Source organism: Myotis daubentonii, chromosome 5 (genome assembly GCF_963259705.1).
Source record: "Myotis daubentonii chromosome 5, mMyoDau2.1, whole genome shotgun sequence".
Lineage (NCBI taxonomy): Eukaryota > Metazoa > Chordata > Mammalia > Chiroptera > Vespertilionidae > Myotis > Myotis daubentonii.
The window spans coordinates 23,961,409-23,983,589 of NC_081844.1; the positions used below are offsets into that span (position 1 = coordinate 23,961,409).

At 52.9% G+C, this 22,181-nt stretch overlaps 1 non-coding gene across 1 annotated transcript; it reads right to left on the reverse strand.

Moving 5' to 3' along the window:
* Nucleotides 1–360: 360 nt before the first annotated feature.
* On the reverse strand, nt 361–462 carry LOC132236263 (U6 spliceosomal RNA). Its single transcript, XR_009453219.1, has one exon. It is a non-coding gene; the product is annotated as a U6 spliceosomal RNA (small nuclear RNA).
* Nucleotides 463–22,181: the final 21,719 nt, after the last annotated feature.

Genomic DNA, 22,181 nt, shown 5'->3' on the forward strand with positions numbered 1-22,181 from the left:
GACATTCTCAAATTCTCACACAATCAGGCACTCTGGCATCCTCACACACTCCTACACACCCACACACTCACCTTCACACAATCACCGTCTCACCCTCACGTACAAACCCCCTCAAGTTCTCACACACCTCACACATCCACACACACTCACAACCTCAGATTCTCACACCACCACTCACTCCCCCCCTTCACACTTATTGCTACTTCATACGCACAGGTACACACACGCGTGCACACGCACACGCACACACGCACACACACACGCACATGCACACATGCACACGCACACACACACACACGCACACACACACAGGCTTGTTCAGTGTCTGTCTCTCCATGACGCCAGCCCCACGCAGGATTTTTTTACATGGACCGCTTCACGAACTTGCGTGTCATCCTTGTGCAGGGCTAATCTTTCTCTGTATCGGTCCAATTTCAGTATCGGTGCTGCCTAAGCGAGCACCAGACAGGGATTTTTATCTCTTTCACCCCCAGGCCCCTGGTGCCCAGCACAGTGTCTGACACACCGGAGGCACTAGATCAAATGTGCAAAAACTCACACATCTCAAATTCTCACACAATCACACACACATTTATACAAATTCTCACACCCTAGCACACATTATCGCACACATGCACACATGCACACCAGCTCTGCAAACCCCGGTGGTCCCCCCACCACCCCAAGACTCTGTAAATGTCAACAGCTGCACTGCTCTGGCCCAGGCAGGCCAGGGAGGCCAGGTGGGAGGGGAGGGGCGGGGCCCTCTGCTCTTCACAGACCTGAAGGCCCTGCAATCCCTCTGCTTTAGGACTGGCCAAATTTAGAGGAACGGCCACCCTTCTGAAACCAGAACCCCCCAACCCCAGCACCCCACAAGCCCCCAGGGCCAGGCGAGAGCCGGGAGAGGCCTGGAGGGATGAGGGAGATGGACTTTGACGTTGTTCATTCACTGATTCGTTTTGCACTTTTGATCGAACGCCTCCCATAACTGTGACCCGGTTCTGGGCACCAGAGTGGATGAGAAAAAACATCCTTGCCCTCGTGGAGCTGATGTCCTGGAGAGACAGACACTGAACAAACGCGAGCCTGGGCGTGGCGCTGTGATGAGGGATATACAGAAAAATCAAGCTGGGGTGGGGCAGACGGAGGGGAGGCCTGGTCTGTAGGCTGAGGTTCAAGTGAGTTGGTGCTGGGAAGAGCTGCAGGCAGGTGGAACAGCACAGGCAAAGGCCGAGAGGCAGGTGTGCATCTGACCACAGGGCAAGAGGGAGAATCGTGGACAAGAAGGCCTAGGGAGCCACGCTCCGAGGAGCCTGGGGCCACAGCCAGGAGTCCGCGTTTAATTCCGAGTGAGGCAGGTCCCCAGAAGGGCTTCCTGAGGCTGTAACGGGTGGCCACAAACTGGGGGCTTAAAATAACAGAAATATATCCTCTCACGGTTCTGGGGGTCGGAAGGCCAAGATCAAGGTGTCTTCTTGCTCCTGCGGATCTTCTGGGTCTCCTTCAGCTGCTGGTGGCCGGAGCTGTTCCTCGGCTTGTGGCCACATCACTCCAGTCTCCGCCTCCGTCCTCACTGGGCCTCCTCCTCTCTGTGCCTCTCTGTGTCCAAATCCCATCTCTCTTATAAAGACACCGATTGCTGGATGGAGGGCCCATTGCTCAGAGCATCGGAGATCCGTAGCTGATTTCATCTGCAAAGACCTTATTGCTGAGGTTTTCAGTGGACAGGAATTTGGGGGTATAGGGGGGACACACTGGGGTTTAAATAGTGGGGTCCATTGGCCCCTCAGGCTGGGTGCACCCTGAGGGGTCTCCTCTCTGATGGTTTCCTTGTCCTTTACACCCAATCTGGGCTCCCACCAGGTGCCCCCGAGGCCCACCCTGGTCGCAGCCAGCCGGGTGGGATCCAGCCCTCAGTTCTTTTTCACTTCACCCCAGGATGCCTTCTGAGTGGGCTGCACTCCATCCCGCAGCCCCCCACTGGGGAGGGCCATGGGCATTTCCATTCTGTTCTCCACCCCAGAGACTTTTCCAGAAAATAGCTAATTACCTCCCTCCCCAGCGGCCAGTGGGGGGGGGGCTGGGTGGCTACAGGCGAGCGTGCCCCGTGTCCGTGGCCGGCGGCTCCTGCACCAGCACACACAGGTTCCTATATATGTTTAATTCCACAGCAATACTTTGATTAGAGATCCGATGTGTTGTGTGCGACCTCAGGGACCTCATTATTTTTCTAACTCAAATAAATACGGCGTTGGGAAAGCAGGGAGGGGTGGAGGGGGTGGAGGAAAGGAAAGACGCGGAAAACCTCATCTATAAAAAGAAGTCAGGCCTTAATGAGCTTTTAAAATTTGCCAGCCCCCCTCCCCGCCATGATCTATAGTCAGAGGACGTGGCTTCTGACTTCAGCTTCTGGATTTGGGGTGGGAGGTAGAGAGGGCCCAGCAGGGGTGTCTCGATTTGGGGGGTTCCCAGGTGCTAGGAGGATGAAAACTGTGCCCAGTTCAGGCTCAGCAGGAATCGCCATCATTTGGGGGCACAATCTGAGCGGGGTGTTGGTCTGAGAAAGATCTAGAATTTCCTGATCTCTTACGCACATGCTGTCATGTGACGGAGCACAGGAGTGGTGGCTTGCCTTAACCTTGTGTGTCTGGAAATTCTTCTCCAGAACCTCCTCTGGAAGAGGCTGGGTGAGCAGATGGGGAAACTGAGGCAGGGCGGAGCGAGGAAGGCTGGACCATAGAATGGGCACTTGGTGCCCTCCCCAGCCCATCCTCATGCCGGGCACACAGCCTTGGGTCTGCCCAGGGGTGGGGTGGGGGCTGCCACCTGCCTAAGGAGCCCCCTTAGTGGGGGTGAGGTTGGGTGTGGACAGGGTGAGCTGTGACCATGAGCCTCCGAAAGGACGGGGTGACCTCCGAGTCACCCCATGTGCGTCCATTTGAACAAGAGCCCAGAGGCTTGCCCAGCAGGCGACGAGGCCGACTCGGGTGAAAAGTGAGTTCAATGGGCAGAAATGAGCAGGAGCTGAGAAATTCCTGCACAAGGAAAATTCCAGGGAGCAGGACAGACTCGGGGCCGCTGAGCAAGGGCCTGAAGGACTCAGGGGGGTGGGAGGAGAGGGAAGGGGTGACAGAAAAGATTGGGGCTTGAAAAGACAGAATGGTACTCAGGTGGCTGATGGGGCAGGGGTGGGGGGTACGAAGATACTCTGGTCTGCACAGAGGGCAGAGAGGGGCTTTCTCTACCCCTCAATCTAAAATAGCAGCCCCCCTTACTCTAGGGGGTTTGGCTCAGTGGATAGAGCATCGGCCTGTGGACCGAAGGGTCCCGGGTTCAATTCCGGTCAAGGGCACGTACCTTGGTTGCAGGCTCCTCCCCAGCCTGGACCCTGGTGTGGGGCGTGTGGGAGGCAACCAATTGATGTGTTTCTCTCACATCGATATTTCTCTCTGTTTTTTCCCTCTCTCTTCCATTCTCTCTAAAAATCAATTGAAAAATATTCTCAGGTGAGGATTAAAAAATAGTAATATCAATTAAATTAAAATAAAATAGCAGCCCCTGGCCTTCACTTTCTCCCTCCCCTGCTGTGACCCCCTGTCGTGAAGTTTCCTTCTCATCTGCCTCCTCCTCCAGACTGGCCTCCTGCCTTGCCCCTCCTGAGGGCAAGGGATTTGGTCTGTCTTGAAAGGTGGGTGGAAAGATATCAGCTGAGAGAGGCCACCCTCAGGGTGTAAGCAATGATATAAACCAACTGAGATTTGTAATGTTTGACAGATTTCTGTGGTGTAAAGTCTCCTACCTTGATCAGTTTCAAGCTGTGAAAGTGATGTCACCGAAGAGGTGAGAGGCTGCTATACACTGAATGTGTTTCCCAAAATTTATATGTTGAAATCCTACCCCCCAAGTTGATGGTATTAGGATATGGGACCTTTGGGGTGTGACTAGGTCATGAGGATGGAGCCCTCATCAATGGCATTAGTGCCCTTATCAAAGGGGCCCCAGAGGGCTCCCTTTCCTTCCACCAGGTGAGGACACAAAGAGAAGATGGCTATTTATAAACCAGGAAGGGAGCTCTCACCAGACCACTGATTCCGGTTGCATCTTGTTCTTGGTCCTCCAGAACTGGGAGAAGTAAATGTTTATTGTTAATAAGCCCCAGTGTATGACGTTTTGTGAGAGCAGCCCGAACAGACTAAGAGTGTGAGAGGGTGTCCATGGGTGTAAGCCACAGCGTGCTGGTTAACCAACTGGGGCGAGGGACCTGATTTCAATTTCCGTGGTGTAAATTCTCCCACTGAGGCCAGTTTCAAGCGGTGAAAGTGATGTCGCTGAGCCCTGAGCTAGGAAGAGATGGGCATAATTGGCTCTTGTGAGCCAGTTTGATCTGGCTCAAGTACACCACTGGGTGTCATCGCCTGGACTGCAATTGGCTCTTCCAAGTTTGGCTCAGGCTGAAGGGAGGGGAAGAAGGAAGGTGGAGCCCGCTTCCTGTGGTCCTTCCATTCCAGGGCTGCTGCACTCTGTTCCCTCTGTCTGCCATGCTCTTCCCCCAGGTAACTGCTGAGTCTTTCCCACCTGTTCTGGGTGGGTCCCATCCCACCCTCCTGTGCAGTGGCCACCCAGGCAGGTATGACTGCCATATCCCCATTTTATGGATGGGGACACTGAGGCCTGGGGCGGAGAAGTGCCTGAGGACACAGAGCCAGAGAGCCTGGGACTGGCTGCTGGCTCTGCTTGCTTCACCAATGGGCTTTATGCCCACATTGACTCTTCTCCCCAGTCAATGGGGGGCCCTTTTTACGGCGTTGCAGGCTGAAGAGCAGTGCGAGCACCCGCTGTGCCATCTGAGTGTGGCCGAGTCATTCCCCCTCCGAGCCTTAGTCCCCCCTGCAACATGGGCACAGTATAGGCCCTGCCCTGGACACGGTGCTGTGCACCTTCACGGAGCATTTGCTTGGTACGTGGACCTCTGCAGAGGGCCTTTTTGACTTGGGTGATATGGTAGTGCCTCTAATAGCATCATTTCATTCAACGTCATTTCATTATAACATCGATGAGATGTCACAGGAACTCAACTCTTGTTGATATCAATGCATCTCTGGTAAAACTGGTTGTATTATATGCCGTTTCACCAAAGTTCCAAGAACCTATCGGTGATGTTAAGTGGGGACTTACTGTCCTTCCATGTGAGGCTGGGTCGTTCTCGGGGGCAGGCTCCTGGCCTGGGCACTGCAGGGTGCTTAGCAGCACCCCTGGCCTCCTCCCACGACGTTGGCGGCTTCCTTGGCCCAAGCTGTGGCAAGCAAACACGTCTCCAGACATTGCCCAATGTCCCTGGGGGGGCGGGCGGCATCGCCCCACTGAGAAACGCTGCTCTAGGTTAGTGGTTCCTCACCTTGTCTGCACGTGAGAATCACCTGGCAGAGGTCGGAAACTCCCCAAAGCCAGCCCCACCCGATTACCTCAGGCTCCTTGGGGGTGAGGTCAGGGGTCAGCATTGTGAAAGCTCCCCAAGGTCATCCCAGTGTGAGGCTAAGGTTGAGACCAGTGATGAAATCAGTGGCGGGGTGGGGGGTGAGGCGGGGGGGGGGCGCGGGGAGGGTGTACCGAGGGCTGCCAGGAGCAAGAAGCTGTTACTTCTCTGTCAGTTAATGGGGCTGCCATCACAGAATGTCATAGCCAGTGGTCGGCAAACTGCGGCTCGCGAGCCACATGCGGCTCTTTGGCCCCTTGAGTGTGGCTCTTCCACAAAATACCGACTTCTGCGCATGGGCCATGAAGTTTCAATCGCACTGTATGTGCGTGCCCGCACATGGTATTTTGTGGAAGAGTCACACTCAAGGGGCCAAAGAGCCGCATGTGGCTCGCAAGCCGCAGTTTGCCGACCACTGTCATAGACCAGATGGCTAATAAAGAACAGACATTATTCCTCCGTTCTGGAGGCAGGTAGATCAACATCAAGGTGCTGGCAGATTGGGATCCTGGTGAGGGCTCTCCACCTGCCTGGCAAACGGCTACCTTCTCCCTGTGTATGCACGTGGCCTCTTCTCTGTGTGCGCACGGAGAGAGACCTCCGCTGTCTCTTCCTCTTCTTCCAAGGACACCAGTCCTATGGGATCAGGGACCCACCTACAACCTCATTTAACCTTAATTCCCTCCCTAAAGGCTTCCAATACCGTCCCACTGGGGGTCAGGGCTTCAACAGATGAATTTTGCAGGGACACAACTCAGTCCATAACAGGGTGAACAGAAGCACACCCAGCAACGGTCAGACTTCAAGCTTCTCCGTGGTGGGTGGGCACCCAGACCCTTCGGGAACCCGGGCTGGGTCTCCTCTTTGCTGGCAAATAAAGGGTGAGAGGGTTGGAGTGCGGTCTGGGGAGCCCTGCAGTGGCTGATGCCTGTAGGGATGGGGAATGGGGAGAGGTCTGTCAGAGGCCCCTGCAGCATGTGATTCTCCCAGAACAGCGTCCCCAGGGCTAATAACCGCCTAACACGGGTTCATGGATCCCTGCCCATCCAGGCTGGCCAGAGGCCGCTGCCAAGGGAAAGGGAGCCCCAGTGGATGGGCCCAAGCCGCGCTCTCCACCCGCACTGGGGCATGAAGGCGCGCTGTCTGGCTCCATCTTTGGGCAGGAAGGCTTCTTCCCATCTCTGAGAAATTCCCACGATGATAGGAGACGTGAAAAACATCTGGAGGGGATGGGTGGGTAGGAATGGTATCCATACAGCTCAGCTCAGTGGCTGGGGGGGACACTCAGATATCTGACTGCAAAACCTGCAGCTGGCAGCCAAGCTCCTCCCCTAGGGGCAGGATCACACAGTAAGTGCATCTATTTTTTTATACGCGCCTCATAACACTGACCATCTTAACCTTTCCTTTGTCTTAATCCTCACCCAAGAATATTTTTCCATTGATTTTTTTTATTCTTTAGAAAGAGTGGAAGTGGGGGAGGAGAAAGAGAGAGAAACATCCACGTGAGAGAGACACATCAATTGGTTGCCTCCCACATGTGCCCCGAGGGGGCTGGGATCGAACCTGCAGCCCAGGCACGAACCCTTGACAGGGAATAGAACCCGGGAACCTTCGGTGTGCGGGTCGACACTCCAACTGCTGAGCCACACTGACCAGGGCCCAACTTAACCATTTTTTTGTGTGTGTTTTATTTACTTATTTTTTTAATTTGAATTCTTTATTGTTGAAAGTATTGCATAGGTCTCCCTTTCTCCCCCATTGACCTCTCCCCGGCCACTCCCATCCCCTTAACCATTTTTTAAGTGCGAAGTTCAGTGGTACTAAATACACTCACATTGCTGTGCAGCCATCACCACCGCCCATCCCAGACCCCTTTCCATCTTGTAAATCTGAAACTCTGTCCCCATTAAACAGGAAGTTCCCCTCGCCGCCCTCAGCCTCTGACAGCTACCTTTCTACTTCCTTTTTTTTCTTTTTCCATTCTACTTTCTGTCTCTACGAATCTGACTCCTCTAGGGACCTCAAGCAAGTGGGAGCCCACAGTATTTGGTGACTGGTTTATTTCACTCAGTATAATGTCCTCGAGGTTCATCCGTGTGGCAGCAGATTACAGAATTTCCTACCTTTTTAGGCTAAAGAATATTCCATTGTTCGTATACACCACATTCGGTTTATCCAGTCATCGGTAGATGGACCCTGGTTGCTTCCACGTTTTAGCGTTTGTGAATAATGCTACTATGAGCATGGGGGTGCAAATATCTCTTTGAGACCATGTTTTCAATTTCTGGGGTATACACCCAGAAGTGGGATTACTGGTTCAATCCTATGTAATAAAAGCATAGTATGCAAATTGTCCCCTCTACTGGGAATTCAAGCAGGGGTGGGGCTGGCCAGGGAAAGGGAGGGAGTACCTGGCCGGCCACCACCAGCCGCTAGGGACCCTACCAGTGCTCGAATTTTGTGCACTGGGCCTCTAGTATTTATGTTTCTTTAAATCCACTGAGGCCTAATATGTGCCTCACAGTGTTCTAAAAGACTAAGGATCCAGCCCCAGCTGGTTTGGCTCAGGGGATAGAGCATGGCCTGTGGACTGAAAGATCCCCGATTCTATTCCTGGTCGGGGCACATGCCTGGGTTGTGGGCTCGATCCCCAGTAGGGGGCGTGCAGGAAGCAGCCGATCAATTATTCTCTCTCATCATTGATGTTCCTATCTCTCTCTCCCTCTCCCTCCCTTTCTGAAATAAATAAAAATATATATTTGAAAATAATAATTAAAAAAAAATAAAATAAAAGACTAAGGATCCAGCAATGAACAAAACAGACAGACAGAGGCCCCTGCCCTCCCAGAGCCCATGTTCTAGTGAGGAGAAGCAGGCAATGAATTCATGAAATAAGATAGATGCTAAGTCCTGCCAGGAAAATAGGCTGGGAAAGAGAGCGGGGATGGTTGATGATGGAGGTGCAGTTTTAATTGGTGACCAGGGAAGGCTTCAGAGTCACCAGAGAAGGTGACTTTTGAGCAAGGAGCTGAAGGAGGTGAGGGAGCTGTGTTTGTTTTCTGTTGCTGCATAACAAATGACTCCCAAATCTAGTGGCTTAAAACAGCAACACGGACGACCTCATGTGTCTGTGGGTCAGGAACCTGGGTGCGGCTTAGCAGGTCCTCTAGCTCAGCGTGTCTCATGAGGCTGCACCCAAGGCTTCCACTGGGGTCATCTGAAGGCTCAGCCGGAGAGGAGCCACTTCCAACCACACACGGGACTGTTGGCAGAAGTCAGTTCCTTGCTGGCTGTTGACTGAAGGCCACACTTAGTTGTTTGCCAGGTAGATCTCTCTGAAGGACAGCTTATGTAATGGCCACTGGCTTCATCCGAGTGAGCTCACAGGAGGATAGGAGAGGGTGCTAGCAAGATGGAGAGGTCGGCAGTGCAGAAGTCACAGTCTTAGAACCTAATCTTGGAAATGACATCCCATCGCTTTTGCCATGACTTATTGGTTAGAAGTGAGCGGTCTAGCCCACACTCAATGGGAGGGAATTATACAGGGCATGAGGATCAAGAGGCATGGGCCGTTAAAAGCATTTTAGATGCTACCTACTGGAGGAACCATGCAGCTATCTGGAGGAAGAGCATCCCAGGCAGAGGAAACAGCATGTGCAAAGGTCCTGAGGCAGGAACAAGCTTGGCGTGTGGTCAGAACAATGGGATTGACGCAGGGACTGAGGATGGGGAAGCAGTAGACATGGCAGAGAGGCCAGCAGCCAGTCCTGAAGGCCATGGGAAGGAATTGTTTTTTCTTAGTTTATTTAATGATTTATTGGGTGCTTTTCATATGTGCCCTGACCAGGGATTGAACACACAACACTGGCATATCTTTTACCGTGGACAATGCTTTTACCAACTGAGGTACCTGGCCAGGGCTTTAATATACTAGTATTATATATACTAGGGGCCCAGTGCACGACTTTGTGCACCTTGAAAAGAACTGTGGGCTGCAAAACTGCGGCAGGCACAGGGGTGGGTTTCAGCCCATCCTTTGTGCCCCCCGCCTGGCCCTTCCCGCCATGGCCCCTGGTTCCCTGCCTGCCAGCAGCCCCACTCCCACTCCCACTACTCCCACGGGCTGAAGGCACCGGGCAGGCCCCCCCTCGCACCCACTGACATTGGGGCCAGCGCCAGCAGTGGGTGTTGGCACTATCAGTGCATGCGAGCAGCGGCTGCTGCCCTAATTGCTCTTCAGAAGCAGGGGGAGGTGGAGAAGCCCTCAGGGGCGATCGGGACGGCAGCCACTGGCACCCACTGACGGGGCCGACGATCAGGGCCGGCACCGGCACCGGCAGCAGGTGCCAGCGGCGGCTCCAGCACCGTCAGTGGGTGGGAGTGGGGCTGGCACCGACAGCAGGTGTGAGCGCTGGGCAGGACCACACCGTGGGAGCAAAGAATTTTCAGTAACCACCAGAAGCTTACCCTATGACAGCCACCGGCCCCCCACCTTGGTCTGGCACCCCCATTCACCTGCTCCACCATCTCATTGCGACTGATGCCCGCCATGTTCCATGCCCACCCCCTAGTGGTCAGTGCACTTCATAGCGACCGGTTGTTGGGTTGTTCTGCTGTTTGGTCTATTTGCATATTAGAGTTTTTTATATATAGATATATTATTGATTTCAGAGAGGAAGGGAGAGAGATAGAAACATCAATGATGAGAGAGAATCATTGATTGGCTGCCTCCTGCGTGCCCCCTACCAGGAACCAAGCCTGCAGCCAGCAACCCGGGCATATGCCCAGACCAGGAATCGAACCATGACCTCCTGGGTCATAGGTTGACACTCAACCACTGAGCCACACCAGCCGGGCTGAATTTTTTTTCTAAGAGCAGTGAGAAACCACTGGTTAATTTCAAGGCAGGTGTGATGTCATCTGATTTAAGTTTTGAGAAGATTCCTGTGAAGCTAACAGAAGGAAAATGGTACCTGGGATTTGCCTTGGAACAGTCCATTAATAAAAACCTGGGAGGTGAGAGATGAAACAAAATGGGTAAAATGTGGATTATCGTCAACGTTGGGTGACGGCACCGTGTGGACTCTTCACATTCTTCTCTCTACTTTTGCACCTGTATGAAATTTTTCTATAATAAGAAAGGAAATATTAAAGACAAACCATGTTCCTGGTTTCTGAGGGGAGAAAGAACTGTGGGGAAGGCAGACAGAGGTGGGTTCATGGTGGCTGTGATGGCAGGCAGTGGTCCAGGCTGTAGGCCAGTGATGGCGAACCTATGACACGCGTGTTAGAGGTGACACGTGAACTCATTTTTTTGGTTGATTTTTCTTTGTTAAATGGCTATTAAACATATAAAATAAATATCAAAAATATAAATCTTTGTTTTACTATGGTTGCAAAGATCAAAAAATTTCTATATGTGACACGGCACCAGAGGTAAGTTAGGGTTTTTCAAAATGCTGATATGCCGAGCTCAAAAGGTTCGCCATCACTGCTGTAGGCCATTGCCATGGCCAAAGTAGAGGCTGACAGTACCAAGTGCTGGTGAGATGTGGACACTGGCGCTCTCCTCCGCGGCTGGTATGAGCATCGAAGAGTTTGCCAGGTTTGTTTGTTTGTTTGTTTGTTTTGTACACTTACACGTTTATCATACAGCCCAGCCATTCCATTCCTAGGTATTTTACCCAAGAGAAATGAGAACATGTTGGCATAAAGATCCTTTGGAAATGTTCATCGCGGCTTTTTGTGTTATCACCAAAACACTGGAAACAACCCAAGTGCCTGCCGCAGGAGACGGGATGAACAAATCGAGGTGGCTCATGCCCTGGAATACTCTGCAGCAATCAAAAGGGAGGAGATGCTGACACGGGAGCCCCTGATACATCTCAGGGAGCTCGGTGCTGAGAAGGTGCCGACAAAAGAGGGCAGGCACCCTTGTGATTCTAGCGCATGAAAGTCTCCCAGGTGATAGAAACCAGAAGAAACCAGAAGGATAGTAGTTGGGGGTGGGGACCACAGGGGTGGGAAATGCCTGGGGCCTCTGGTTGACCTGTTGCCCCCTCTGGTGGGGTGGGGCCCAGGGCTGCACGCTCACGTAAGGCGCTCAGGCCTGGACCTCGCTGGGGTGCAGGATCTGGGATTCCCGACTCTGGACTCTGTTCCAGGTCAGAGGCCGGGGGGCCTTGCTCGGGGCGGGATATGGGGCTGAGAGGCAGTCCCGTGGCCTCCCCATAGAGGGGAGGGGGAAGCCCGACCTCTGTCCCCCCGCTGGGACGCGCTGGTGGGTCTGAAAGCTTCTCTGCCGCCACCCAGGCGGGTCGATAGCAGACACCCCGACTCCGTCCTGCCTGCCGGGCAGCCCGGCCCCTTCCCGCCAGCCCAGCCCCGGAGGGTGCTCCCGCGCAGCTTCACTCCTGGCTCCGGTCCCCCTCCCCGCACATCCCTCCCTCTTCATCCCGGGAAGTCCCGCCACTGAGACTTGGGGCTGGGGGTTGGGGGGGGGGGCAAGCAGTCAGCCATGCCTGGGGTCTGCACTGTGATGGGGGCCTGTGTGCGCCCACTTTCCCCCATTCGAGAGGCACTGGAGCCCAGAGAGGCGGTAGAGCCACCTCCTTGGTGCCATCAGCTTGGGTTCGTTCGTTCATTCATTCATTCATTCATTCATTCAACAAATATTTATTGAGTGACTAAGACATCTGCTCGCTTAGAGTGAACATCCTAGGCGAACGCTGATCAACAACAATATGATGAAGCCACCAATGTGGGCACATATGTAATTTAAAATTTCCAGTAGCAGCATTAAAAAGGTAGAAAAGGAACTGATGTAATTCATTGTAACTGTGTATTTCATTTAACCCAACATAGCCAAAATGCTCTCCTTTAACACGTAGTCCATACAAAGATGATTAATGAGATTTTTACATCCTTTTTATCAGTACTAAGCCTTCTAAACCCGGTGTTTTCACTTGGAGCATATCTCAATTTGTACCCGTAATTTTCAAGCGCTCAGTAGGCGCCTGTAACCAGTACTGACTGTGCAGACCAACGTAGGTCAGGGGGGCGGTGGAGGATAAGGGGGTGCCAGGGGTGCTGGTGGTTTTCACTGGAGTGAGATGGGGGATCCATAAAGGTTTTGAGTAGGGCAGGAGCATGTTCTGACCATTAAAAGATCCATTTGGCTACTGTGATTAAATAAATGGGGAGGACATAGGATCTTACCTTGAAATACATTAAAAAAATAAGGTGGATGTTTCTTCAGTAGCTGAATAAATAAACCGCGATAAACCCAGACAATGGAGTATCATTCAATGCTAAAAAGCAATGAACTATTGTCCAGCTGGTGTGGCTCAGTGAGCATCCACCCATGAACGAGGAAGTCACTGGTTTAATTCCCCAGTCAGGACACATACTTGGATTTGAGAGCTCGATCCCCAGTGGGGGGGCGTGCAGGAGGCAGCCAATTGATGATTTTTTTTTCTCATGGCTGTTTCTATCTCTCTATCCCTCTCCCTTCCTCTCTCTCTAAAATTTCTCTAAAATCAATAAAGACATATAAAATTATATACATTAAAGAAATGGGCTATAAAATAAGCCATGAAGGGACAGAGACACGGGGGAAACCTAAATGCATGTTACCAAGTGAAAGAAGCCAATGTGAAAAGGCTACCTACACACTGGATGATTCCAACTCGATGACATTCTGGAAAAGACAAACCTAAAAAGACAGTAAAAAGATCAGGGGTTGGGAGAAGAAAGGGAGGAATAAGTAGAGCACAGAACATGTTTAGGGCAGGGAAAATACTCTGGATGAGGCTATGATGGTGGGCGCATGTCACTCTATATTTGTTGACGCCCATAGAACGTGCCACACGAGAGTGAACTGTAATGTAAACATGGGCTTTGGGGGGTGATGATGTGTCGGTGCAGGTTCATCGATTCTAACAAGCGCACAGTCCAGGGGGGATGTTGATAATGGAGGAGGCCTGCGGTGTGGGGGCAGGGGGTCGGTGGGAAATCTCTGAACCTTACACTCAATTTTGCTGTGAACCTAACACTGCTCTAAAAAGTTCTTAATTTTTTAAAAAAAAATGTCTTAATCAGGTGGGTGGATAGATGGATAAAAAGATAGACAGTGACAAATAGAGCCAAATGTCAACTAGACTCTCGGCGGTAGGTGTAATAGTGGGTGTTCACTGGACAGTTTTTTCAAATTTTCTGCACATTCGGCAACATTTATGCTGAAATGTGGGAGAATGGATTTATTTGTCTCTTGTGGCGGCTATAACAAATGACCACAAACGTAGGGGCTTAACACAACAGGAATTTATTCTCACAGTTCTGAGGCCAGAAGTCTGGAATCAAGGTGTCTGCAGGGCCGTGTTTCTTCCAAAGGCTCTAGGGGAGGTTCCTGCTCCTTCCAGCTTCTGGGGGCTCCTGTTATTCCTCAGCTGGGGCTGAACCACCCCATCTCTGCCTTCATCTTCACATGGCATCTTTCTCTTCTTGTGTCTTCTCCTCTTCTCTCTCTATCTCTCTCTCTCTCTGTCTATTTTTTTTGAGAGAGAAAGAGAGAGGGAGAGATAGAAACATCAATGAAGAGAGAGAATCATTGATCAAATGCCTCCTGCACAGTGGTTCTCTACCTTCCTGATGCCGCGACCCTTTAATACAGTTCCTCATGTTGTGGTGACCCCCAACCATAAAATTATTTTCGTTGCTACTTCATAACTGTAATTTTGCTACTGTTATGAATCGTAATGTAAATATCTGATATGCAGGATGTATTTTCATTGTTACAAATTGAACATAATGAAAGCATGGTGATTAATCACAAAAACAATATGTAATTATATATGTGTTTTCTGATGGTCTTAGGCGACTCCTGCGAAAGGGTCGTTCGGCCCCCAAAGGGGTCGCGACCCACAGGTTGAGAACCGCTGCTCCTGCATGTCCCATACTGGGGATCAAACCTGCAACCCGGGCATGTGCCCTGACTGGAAATCGAACCGTGACCTCCTGGTTCATAGGTCGACACTCAACCACGGAGCCATGCCAGCTGGGCTCTCTGTCTCTTTTAACCACACTTGTCCGGATTGGGGTCCCCCTTGTATAATCCAAGATGCTTTTATGTTGAGATTCTTAACTTACTTACATCTACGAACACCTATATCCAAACAACTCCACACTCACATGTTCTAGGGATTAGGACTTGGTCATTTCATCTGGGGCATAATTTAACCCCAGAACAGGCCATGTCCCCTGTATCAGCTGTGGCACGCTAGCACAGGGCACAGCCTCTCTGAGGTCCTCTTAGTGCCATAGAGGAGGTGCTCAACAACCTGAATTTATGGTTTCCCTAACCCCCAGGGCCTCTCCTGGCAGCTGGTCCCATTGCAAATGGCCTCAGAGACCCAGAGGACACGTGAGAGCATCAGGCACAGGCCTGGTGCCCTCTGGGAGAGAGGACAGCTTCCTGGTTGATGACACAGGTTAGAGGGCATCAGAAGGACAAGGCCCCAAACCCTGGTCCCACCACCTAAAAATTGTAGGCCCCACTGTATATACCCACTAATAGGGGTGCAATGAAACCAGTGGGTGAGAATGATCACTTTCCCTGTCCCCCCGCCCTTTTCTTGGTCACTGTCTAGACACCAGCTTCTCCCAGGGGTCCCGGTGACACCAACCAGAACCTCAAAGAGAAAAATATACTGTACTTGTGAGAACGATCCACTTTTCAAACACGGAACAAAAACAAACAGGAAGCATCAGAACCCACTGCACAGACAAAGGGTAAATATTGTTTCATGAAACTCCTGTTTCTGCTCCGAATCTGAGCAGACTACATGGCAAGATAAAAAATTGTGTCTTTGATTCTTGATCAAAATGCCTGACTTAGGTGGCTACCTGTGATGTTTGAAGCCTGTTTCCCTTTTGTTCCTTAAGTGATATGTCACAGAGGTTATGCAGTGTCAGTAAATATAGGTTTCATCATTTTCATTTTCCACTGTGTCAACCCCTGGACTCAGACTCTTCCATTGCTTCCCGGCTTTCCTTAAAGGCTCTCGTAACGATGATGACAGCAACTGCTAGGTGCTTGGCTAGAGAATAGCGACTCATTTCACACACGTTGCCCGGTGGAGTCCCATGGACACACCCATTGTATGGGCAAGAAAATGGAGGCTCCTGACCTCCAGGCAGGTCACAGCTTGCAGGTGGTAGAGCCAAGATTTGAACCCCAGCTGTCTGATTTCAGGGCTCCTAGCCACCCTGAATGGCTCCTTAATAGGTCTTTGCATATTCCTAAAGACGGATTTCAGTTCACACACTTAAATGTTTTTTTAAATATATTTTATTGATTTTTTTTTACAGAGAGGAAGGGAGAGGGATAGAGAGTTAGAAACATCGATGAGAGAGAAACATCGATCAGCTGCCTCCTGCACACCCCCCACCGGGGATGTGCCCGCAACCAAGGTACATGCCTCTGGACCGGAATCGAACCTGGGACCCTTCAGTCCGCAGGCCAATGCTCTATCCCCTGAGCCAAACCGGTCAGGGCCACACACACAGATATTTAGACTGCCCCCCAGGAAGGTTGGATCAGTTTGCACCCCCATGAGAGAGCACGGGTGTGCTTGTGCATCCCCAAGACTTCACACATGCCAGTGGTGAGCTTGCCCAGCAAAAATGATTCTTTAGCTGATGAATGGCAGGACTGAGCGTCTTTTGGACTTCTTATCATTCTTGTGTAGGCCTCCTATTCATGCCCTGTGCCAATTTCACACTTGGCATGTCTTTTTCTTACTGATTTGTAAGTGCTCTTTGTATATTAAGACTCACTGTTTTGTCTGCCATATAGGTGGCAAAGAATCTAATCTTTATCAGGGACCACTTTGAAAGGCCAGGAAGGCCTGCTTTTATGGCCCACCTGTGAGTGTTTCTGTTCTGATGAGTCTTCACTGTAGGCTGCATTTTACCCGTGGTGCTTCCAGAAGCAAAAGTGGAGACTCTGAGATTTTATGAACCTCAGCCTTATCCAGACCGACACTTAAAAAACCCTTCGGCCTCCCACGGCAAGAAAGCTCAGGCCTGGGAGTCAGGAGCCCCAGCTCTGCGTTCCAGCTTGCAGCCCATTGCAAAGGCTCAGCCTCTGCTTTCCTTGGGTTCCGAGGGGCTGGTAAATGCAGCCACGCCCATCAATACCTAAAAGCCACGCCCCTCTCCGCATCCAGCCACGCCCCCCTCCTCTAGTGGACAGAAGGGGTAGATAGAGAAGGCCGGGTGGCACCATAGTCAGAGAAATGGTAGGAGTGGGAATCAGGCAGGAGGAGTCCCCTGGCCTTGATGGCTGGCAACCCCTTGGTGCCCCCAGCAACCACCTGGTTAAGGAAAGAAGGAGGCCCCTGGCTACTTGAGCCTACCTTTCTCATTCGCTCTTTAATATATTCCTATCAGGGCCCATGGTTTCTCTGTGCCTCAATTTTGCCATCTGTAAAATGGGGATGATTTTAACAATCACATGCTTTAGCATCTGTAAAGGGACTGAAACAGTACCTGGTACATAGTAGGTGTTCAATAAACAACATCACTGTTTCGATTCCACTGCTTGCTGTATTATTATTGAGGACAGGGTATGGGATGGAAAAGCAGGACCCTGGGCACCTGGAACCAGCCCAGGGGGGCTGGTGGGTCTCTGCAGGGCATCTGGGTGGACCCTCTGGAGGGAAACTGAGGCCCAACAATACTCTCCCCAGCCCTAAGTCCTTCTTACCCATGCCTCTGCCCCAACCCCTCAGAGACCCAGAAGGGGCCCCCTGGGAAAGTGGCAGCAGGGACTGAGCTGCCCGGCACAATTACCGTTTTCATCCTCATTAAACCACATTTTCATTCTAATTAGAGTTTCACCGCCTCCCAGAGAGAAGGGCCGATTACTTTTCACATCATTACCGCCTCACCCTCCCTCCCTCCCTCCCGCCCTGCCCAGCCATCTATTTCACACTGGCTTCCCTCTCTCGCTGTCTCTCCGAGGACTAGAGAGAAGCACAGAACATTTATTAGTAGCCTACTGGGTGCTGAGAGGTGTTAGCAACCTTCACCCACAGCACCGTCGCCTTAGCTCTGCCTTATTCTAATCTCCCTATTTTTCTCCGACAGGTACCCCTTCAAACATGCCCAGGGACTGACTTATTCTGTTTATCGCCTTCCCCAGAATGTCAGAGCCCACCCATATCCCCACGGCACTTCTGGACACAATGACCCCACGGCTTCCAGCAACCGGCCCCTCGCTGCTGGGACCAGCCCCACGGCGGACAGAACGTGCCAGAGAGCAAACCCACTGTGGGAGCACCCCTGGCCCCAGGACTGACGGGGTGGGCACGTGGGGGAGGGGCGGTGGATAAGTACCCCAGCTCCCTCGCCCCCGTGGGAAAACTCTGGGAGGTGTGTTCTGCTCGGTCTCAGCATTCGCCAGCGGCACCGAGCCCACAGTGGAGACTCGCTCATGAACACTCCCCCACCCAACACCCACCCTTGTTTCCTGGGCTCACCTCCCAGCTGCAACCTGGCTCTCCCAGCTGCCTCAGGCTTTGGGGTTCAGGATGGGCTAAGACCGCTTCTGCAGGTCTCCCGGGAACAGATGCTACTAGACTGCAGCATCACTGGGCAGCTCCAGCCCACAGCTGAGATAAACTCTTGGGGCGTTTCTGTTAGGATGGGACATTCTCCCACCTGGACTCCCACGCCTCGAAGCTTTAGCCCAATCACAGCTGTTTCTTTTCGCCCTTGATGTAACCAATTTCACTGTGCACATATAACATGCCCAGCACTGTCCTAAGCATTTTAGGGGTGTGTTTTATTTAATTTTTACAACAAACCCATGAGATTCATACCGTGTTAGCCCCATTTTACAGATGAGAAAACTGATACCCAGTCCACTGAATGCCCTTTTTCAGGTCACTCAGTTGGCAAGCAGCAGAGCTGACCCCAGCGGCCTTTTGTCACAACTGTGGCTACTGGTTACTGACTTCCATGGGGACAGTGTGTACGTCCCATGAAATGCACAGGTTGTTAATATTTTCCGACAACTCTGCAAGGTGGACATTACCCTCGTGACATAGATGGAGAAACCGAGGCCAGGAGAGGGCATGCAACATACCTCAGGTCACAGAGGGGTCGGAATGCGGATCTGAGCCGGACAGGTGACCTTTCTGGGTATCGCAGGCTCCATCTCCCAGATAATGGGGTGAGGGTTCCCTCCAGCCCTGATGAGTTTCTGAAACCACAGGAAGACACAGGCCTGGGTCTCGGCCTTCTGGGTTTGGACCCGGAGCGACCCTGACCGTGAAGGCCTTCCAGATGGTGCCATCCATGGGCCCTGGGCCCTGATCTCGGTGCCTGCCCTTGCCCGTCCCCAGGTCCCCAGGCTCCAGCCACCACACACCAGGGACCCACGCCAGCCTCCGGGTCTTTCAGAGCTTAGGGACCCACAGGCCACGCCTCCACCCCACAGGGGTTATTAATTAACACTAATTAACTTCTATGATCACAGAGGGAGGGAGGAAAGTATGGGAAAGCTGGCACCTTGCCAGGCACCATGGCCTCCCTCAGGCTGGCTAGCAGGGAAGGCCTCACGATGACCAGAAGGGGAAACTGAGGCACAGAGGAGGACCAAGTAGCCCCCGAGTGGCTGACGTTTGAAGGAACAAGGAGTTAAGCCTTGGAGACCTGACAGCCTCCGGCCTCACAGGAGCTCTGGGTCCCACCCCAGCCTCAGTTTTCTCATCTGTAAATGGGGATGAGAATTTACTGTCTTCTAGGTGTAAGGGGCTTCACCAAGCTCTCATGCATGTAAAATGCTTTACACATCATTATTTTCCAGTAGATGTTAACTCCCTTCCCCGGGCTGCCGACCGAGGGGCCTCCTGCAGCCACGTGCCTCAGTTTCCCTCTTTGTCACAGGGCACCTTCCTGTTGCTGCTCTTCCCAGGACAAGGCACCTCCAGCCCAACGTCATGGAGGGCCCAGGAAGATCATTCCCCACCAGCCTGATAGCACCGTTGCTACCGTGGCGACGACGCGACAGTTCCCTGGCCCCTGATTAAAAACAGAAGTTTCCCCCACATTCTCGGAGACGGAGCAGAAGGGAAAACAAAGACAGCACACTCGCGCCAGATAAATACAGACGCAAACACATGCGTGGCAGATAAACACACACTGGCACACTCCATGCACACACAGCCGGCTGCAGAACTCGGGGGGGGGGGGGGCCTCCTGCAGTCTCGTTCAGACAGCCCGGAGACACCCAGGAACGACCACACCCCCACACCCACACCTTCTCTGGCACAGGCGCGGCAGAGCCAGACATCTGGGCCCCCAGCACAGCAGCGCACATGGCCAGGAGTCACAAGTTCAGGAATGGACGCCCAGGAGCAGCCCTGGGCCGAAGGTGGGAGGGACCTAGTGGGTAAAGAGCCTGGCTTCCTCTCCTGGCCAGTGCATGGGCCACACAGCATCCCAGCGGGGCCAGCCTGTCTCCCTTCCTCCCCCTCCCCAGTTCCCTGCGAACATCTCCTGTCTTAGTCGGCTTTGGCTGCTACAGCAAAAATACCATAGACGGGGTGGCTTATGAACAACAGACATTTATTTCTGGAAGATCTGGGGCTGGAAGTCCAAGATCACGGCAGGGTTTGCGGTGCGGGCCCACTTCCAAGTTCATAGATGGCCGCGTTCTTGCTGTGTGCTCACATGGTGGAAGGGACAAGGGAGCCCTCTGGGTTCCCTTTGATAGGGGGCTGATCCCACTCACGAGGCTTCCCCCTCATGACCTCATCACCTCCCGGGGGCCCCACTTCCTCACACTATTACGTTGGGGGTAGGATTTCAACATAAGAATTTGAGAGGGACACGCACATTCACATTCAGACCGTTGCGCCTCCCAGATCAGCCAAGTGCCCTGATCCTCGTGTCTGGGTCATCCAAGCCCAGGCACCCGGGGCAGAAGTTCACATGCGTGCCCTGACCAGCGTGCCACACAATGGAAGGGTGTTCAGCCGTGGGGTCCAACTCAGGCGATCTTGCCCCTAAGGGGACATTCAGCAAAGTCCGCAGACATGTGGCGCTGTCACAGCTGAGCCATGGGGGTGTGGAGGCCAGGGATGCTGCTCAACACCCTACAGGGCCCAGAACAGCCCCCACAGCAGAGAGTGATCGGGTACCCACGCGGAGTGCAAGGTGGTGAACCCTGGTCTACGGGAACCGGCTGCCAGGACACCCTGGCACATGCACTGACCTCCACGTGGAAGCAGCTGAGGGCAGCACCTCAAACACAGACGCACAGTGGGTTCCCAGGTGGCCTCAGACCACAGGTCCACCTGTGCCAGGCCCTCGCACGAGGGAAGGGAGCAGAAACACTCAAGCCCTGCGTGTTTCCCACAGGACGTGCAGACCACCAAGAGCACCCACCCATCTGGGCGCTGCCCATGTGTGCCAGGCTCTGCTTGTCGAGTTTTGGTGGGTGTAACTCCTTCAATCCTCACAGGCCACTGGAGAGATGCCTTAATGACCACCAAACCCACTCTACAGAGGAGGAAACAGACTCAGAGAGGGGACGTGTATGCCAGGACCCAGCCAGAAATCCAGATGCCACCCACCCCAGGCATGTGCGCGGATGCAAAGGCTGGAAGGGCATGCCTGCCGTCTGGGGGCTGAAGTAAGGAGGGCACAGAAGTCTAGCTCTCCAGGGGGATGTGGGTAACTAAAACATCCATCTTCAAATGTTTTTAAACTGGCTGTCCCTGGAGGTGGGCAACCTGGGGCTCCAACCCCAGTCTTGCCATTTTTGGGGTCTGTGAAGCTGGGCTCGCCATGTAGGCTCCTCGAGCCTCAGTTTCCCCATCTGTAAAATGGGGATTCACCTATTCACTATTGCACAAGTGTGCACCGAGGGCCCAGTAAGGACCCTGCGCCCTGCCTAGCTCTAAAGGCGGGACATGCGCATAGTAGGAGCTTTCCTCCCCCCTCAGCTCCCACCCAGCCACTTAACTAGTTTTGTGGGGAGCAGGGGCTTGTGTGGGGCAGAGGGGCGGAGCCCTCAGCTCCCCTCCACCCTCAGCTTCCATCCCTGTGCCTCTCAGACCCCAGGAGCTGGGATCCGAGGCAGGGTTCCAGGGTCTGGCGTCCAAATTCCGGGCTGACCCCAAGAGGCAGAAAGGGGAGGGGCTAAATCTGGAGTCTGGAACCTGGGAACCCCCACCTCCCAACGCTTGGATTTTTCCACCTCTGCTTCCCGCCGCTGCAGCGCGAGGATCGAGCGCCACCTGTGGGCCACCGGGGGGAGGTGCGTGCGATTCCTGAGGAAGGGGGTCGCTGAGGGCATTTTACTTCTCCTGGGGGGGGGGGGGGGGGCCTCAGTATACAATACAGCCCACACCTAGGAAATTCTCTTGCACGTTCCCCTTTTCCCAGCCGCTCTTTTCATGCTAACCTTGTCCATTTATCCACCAGCACTACCAGCAAACATTTAACTGAACACCTACTGTGTACCAGGCTCTGTCTGGGTTCCGAGGACACAGAGGAGCCCAACAGGTAAGCCTCCCCGCCCTCTGGAGTTTACAGTCGGGGGGAAGACAGGCGAGGAAGGGGACATCCGCCCCTGGAGCCACTGCTGGGGAGACAGTGTTTCAAAGAAGATAAACAGAGGGGTGTGGCG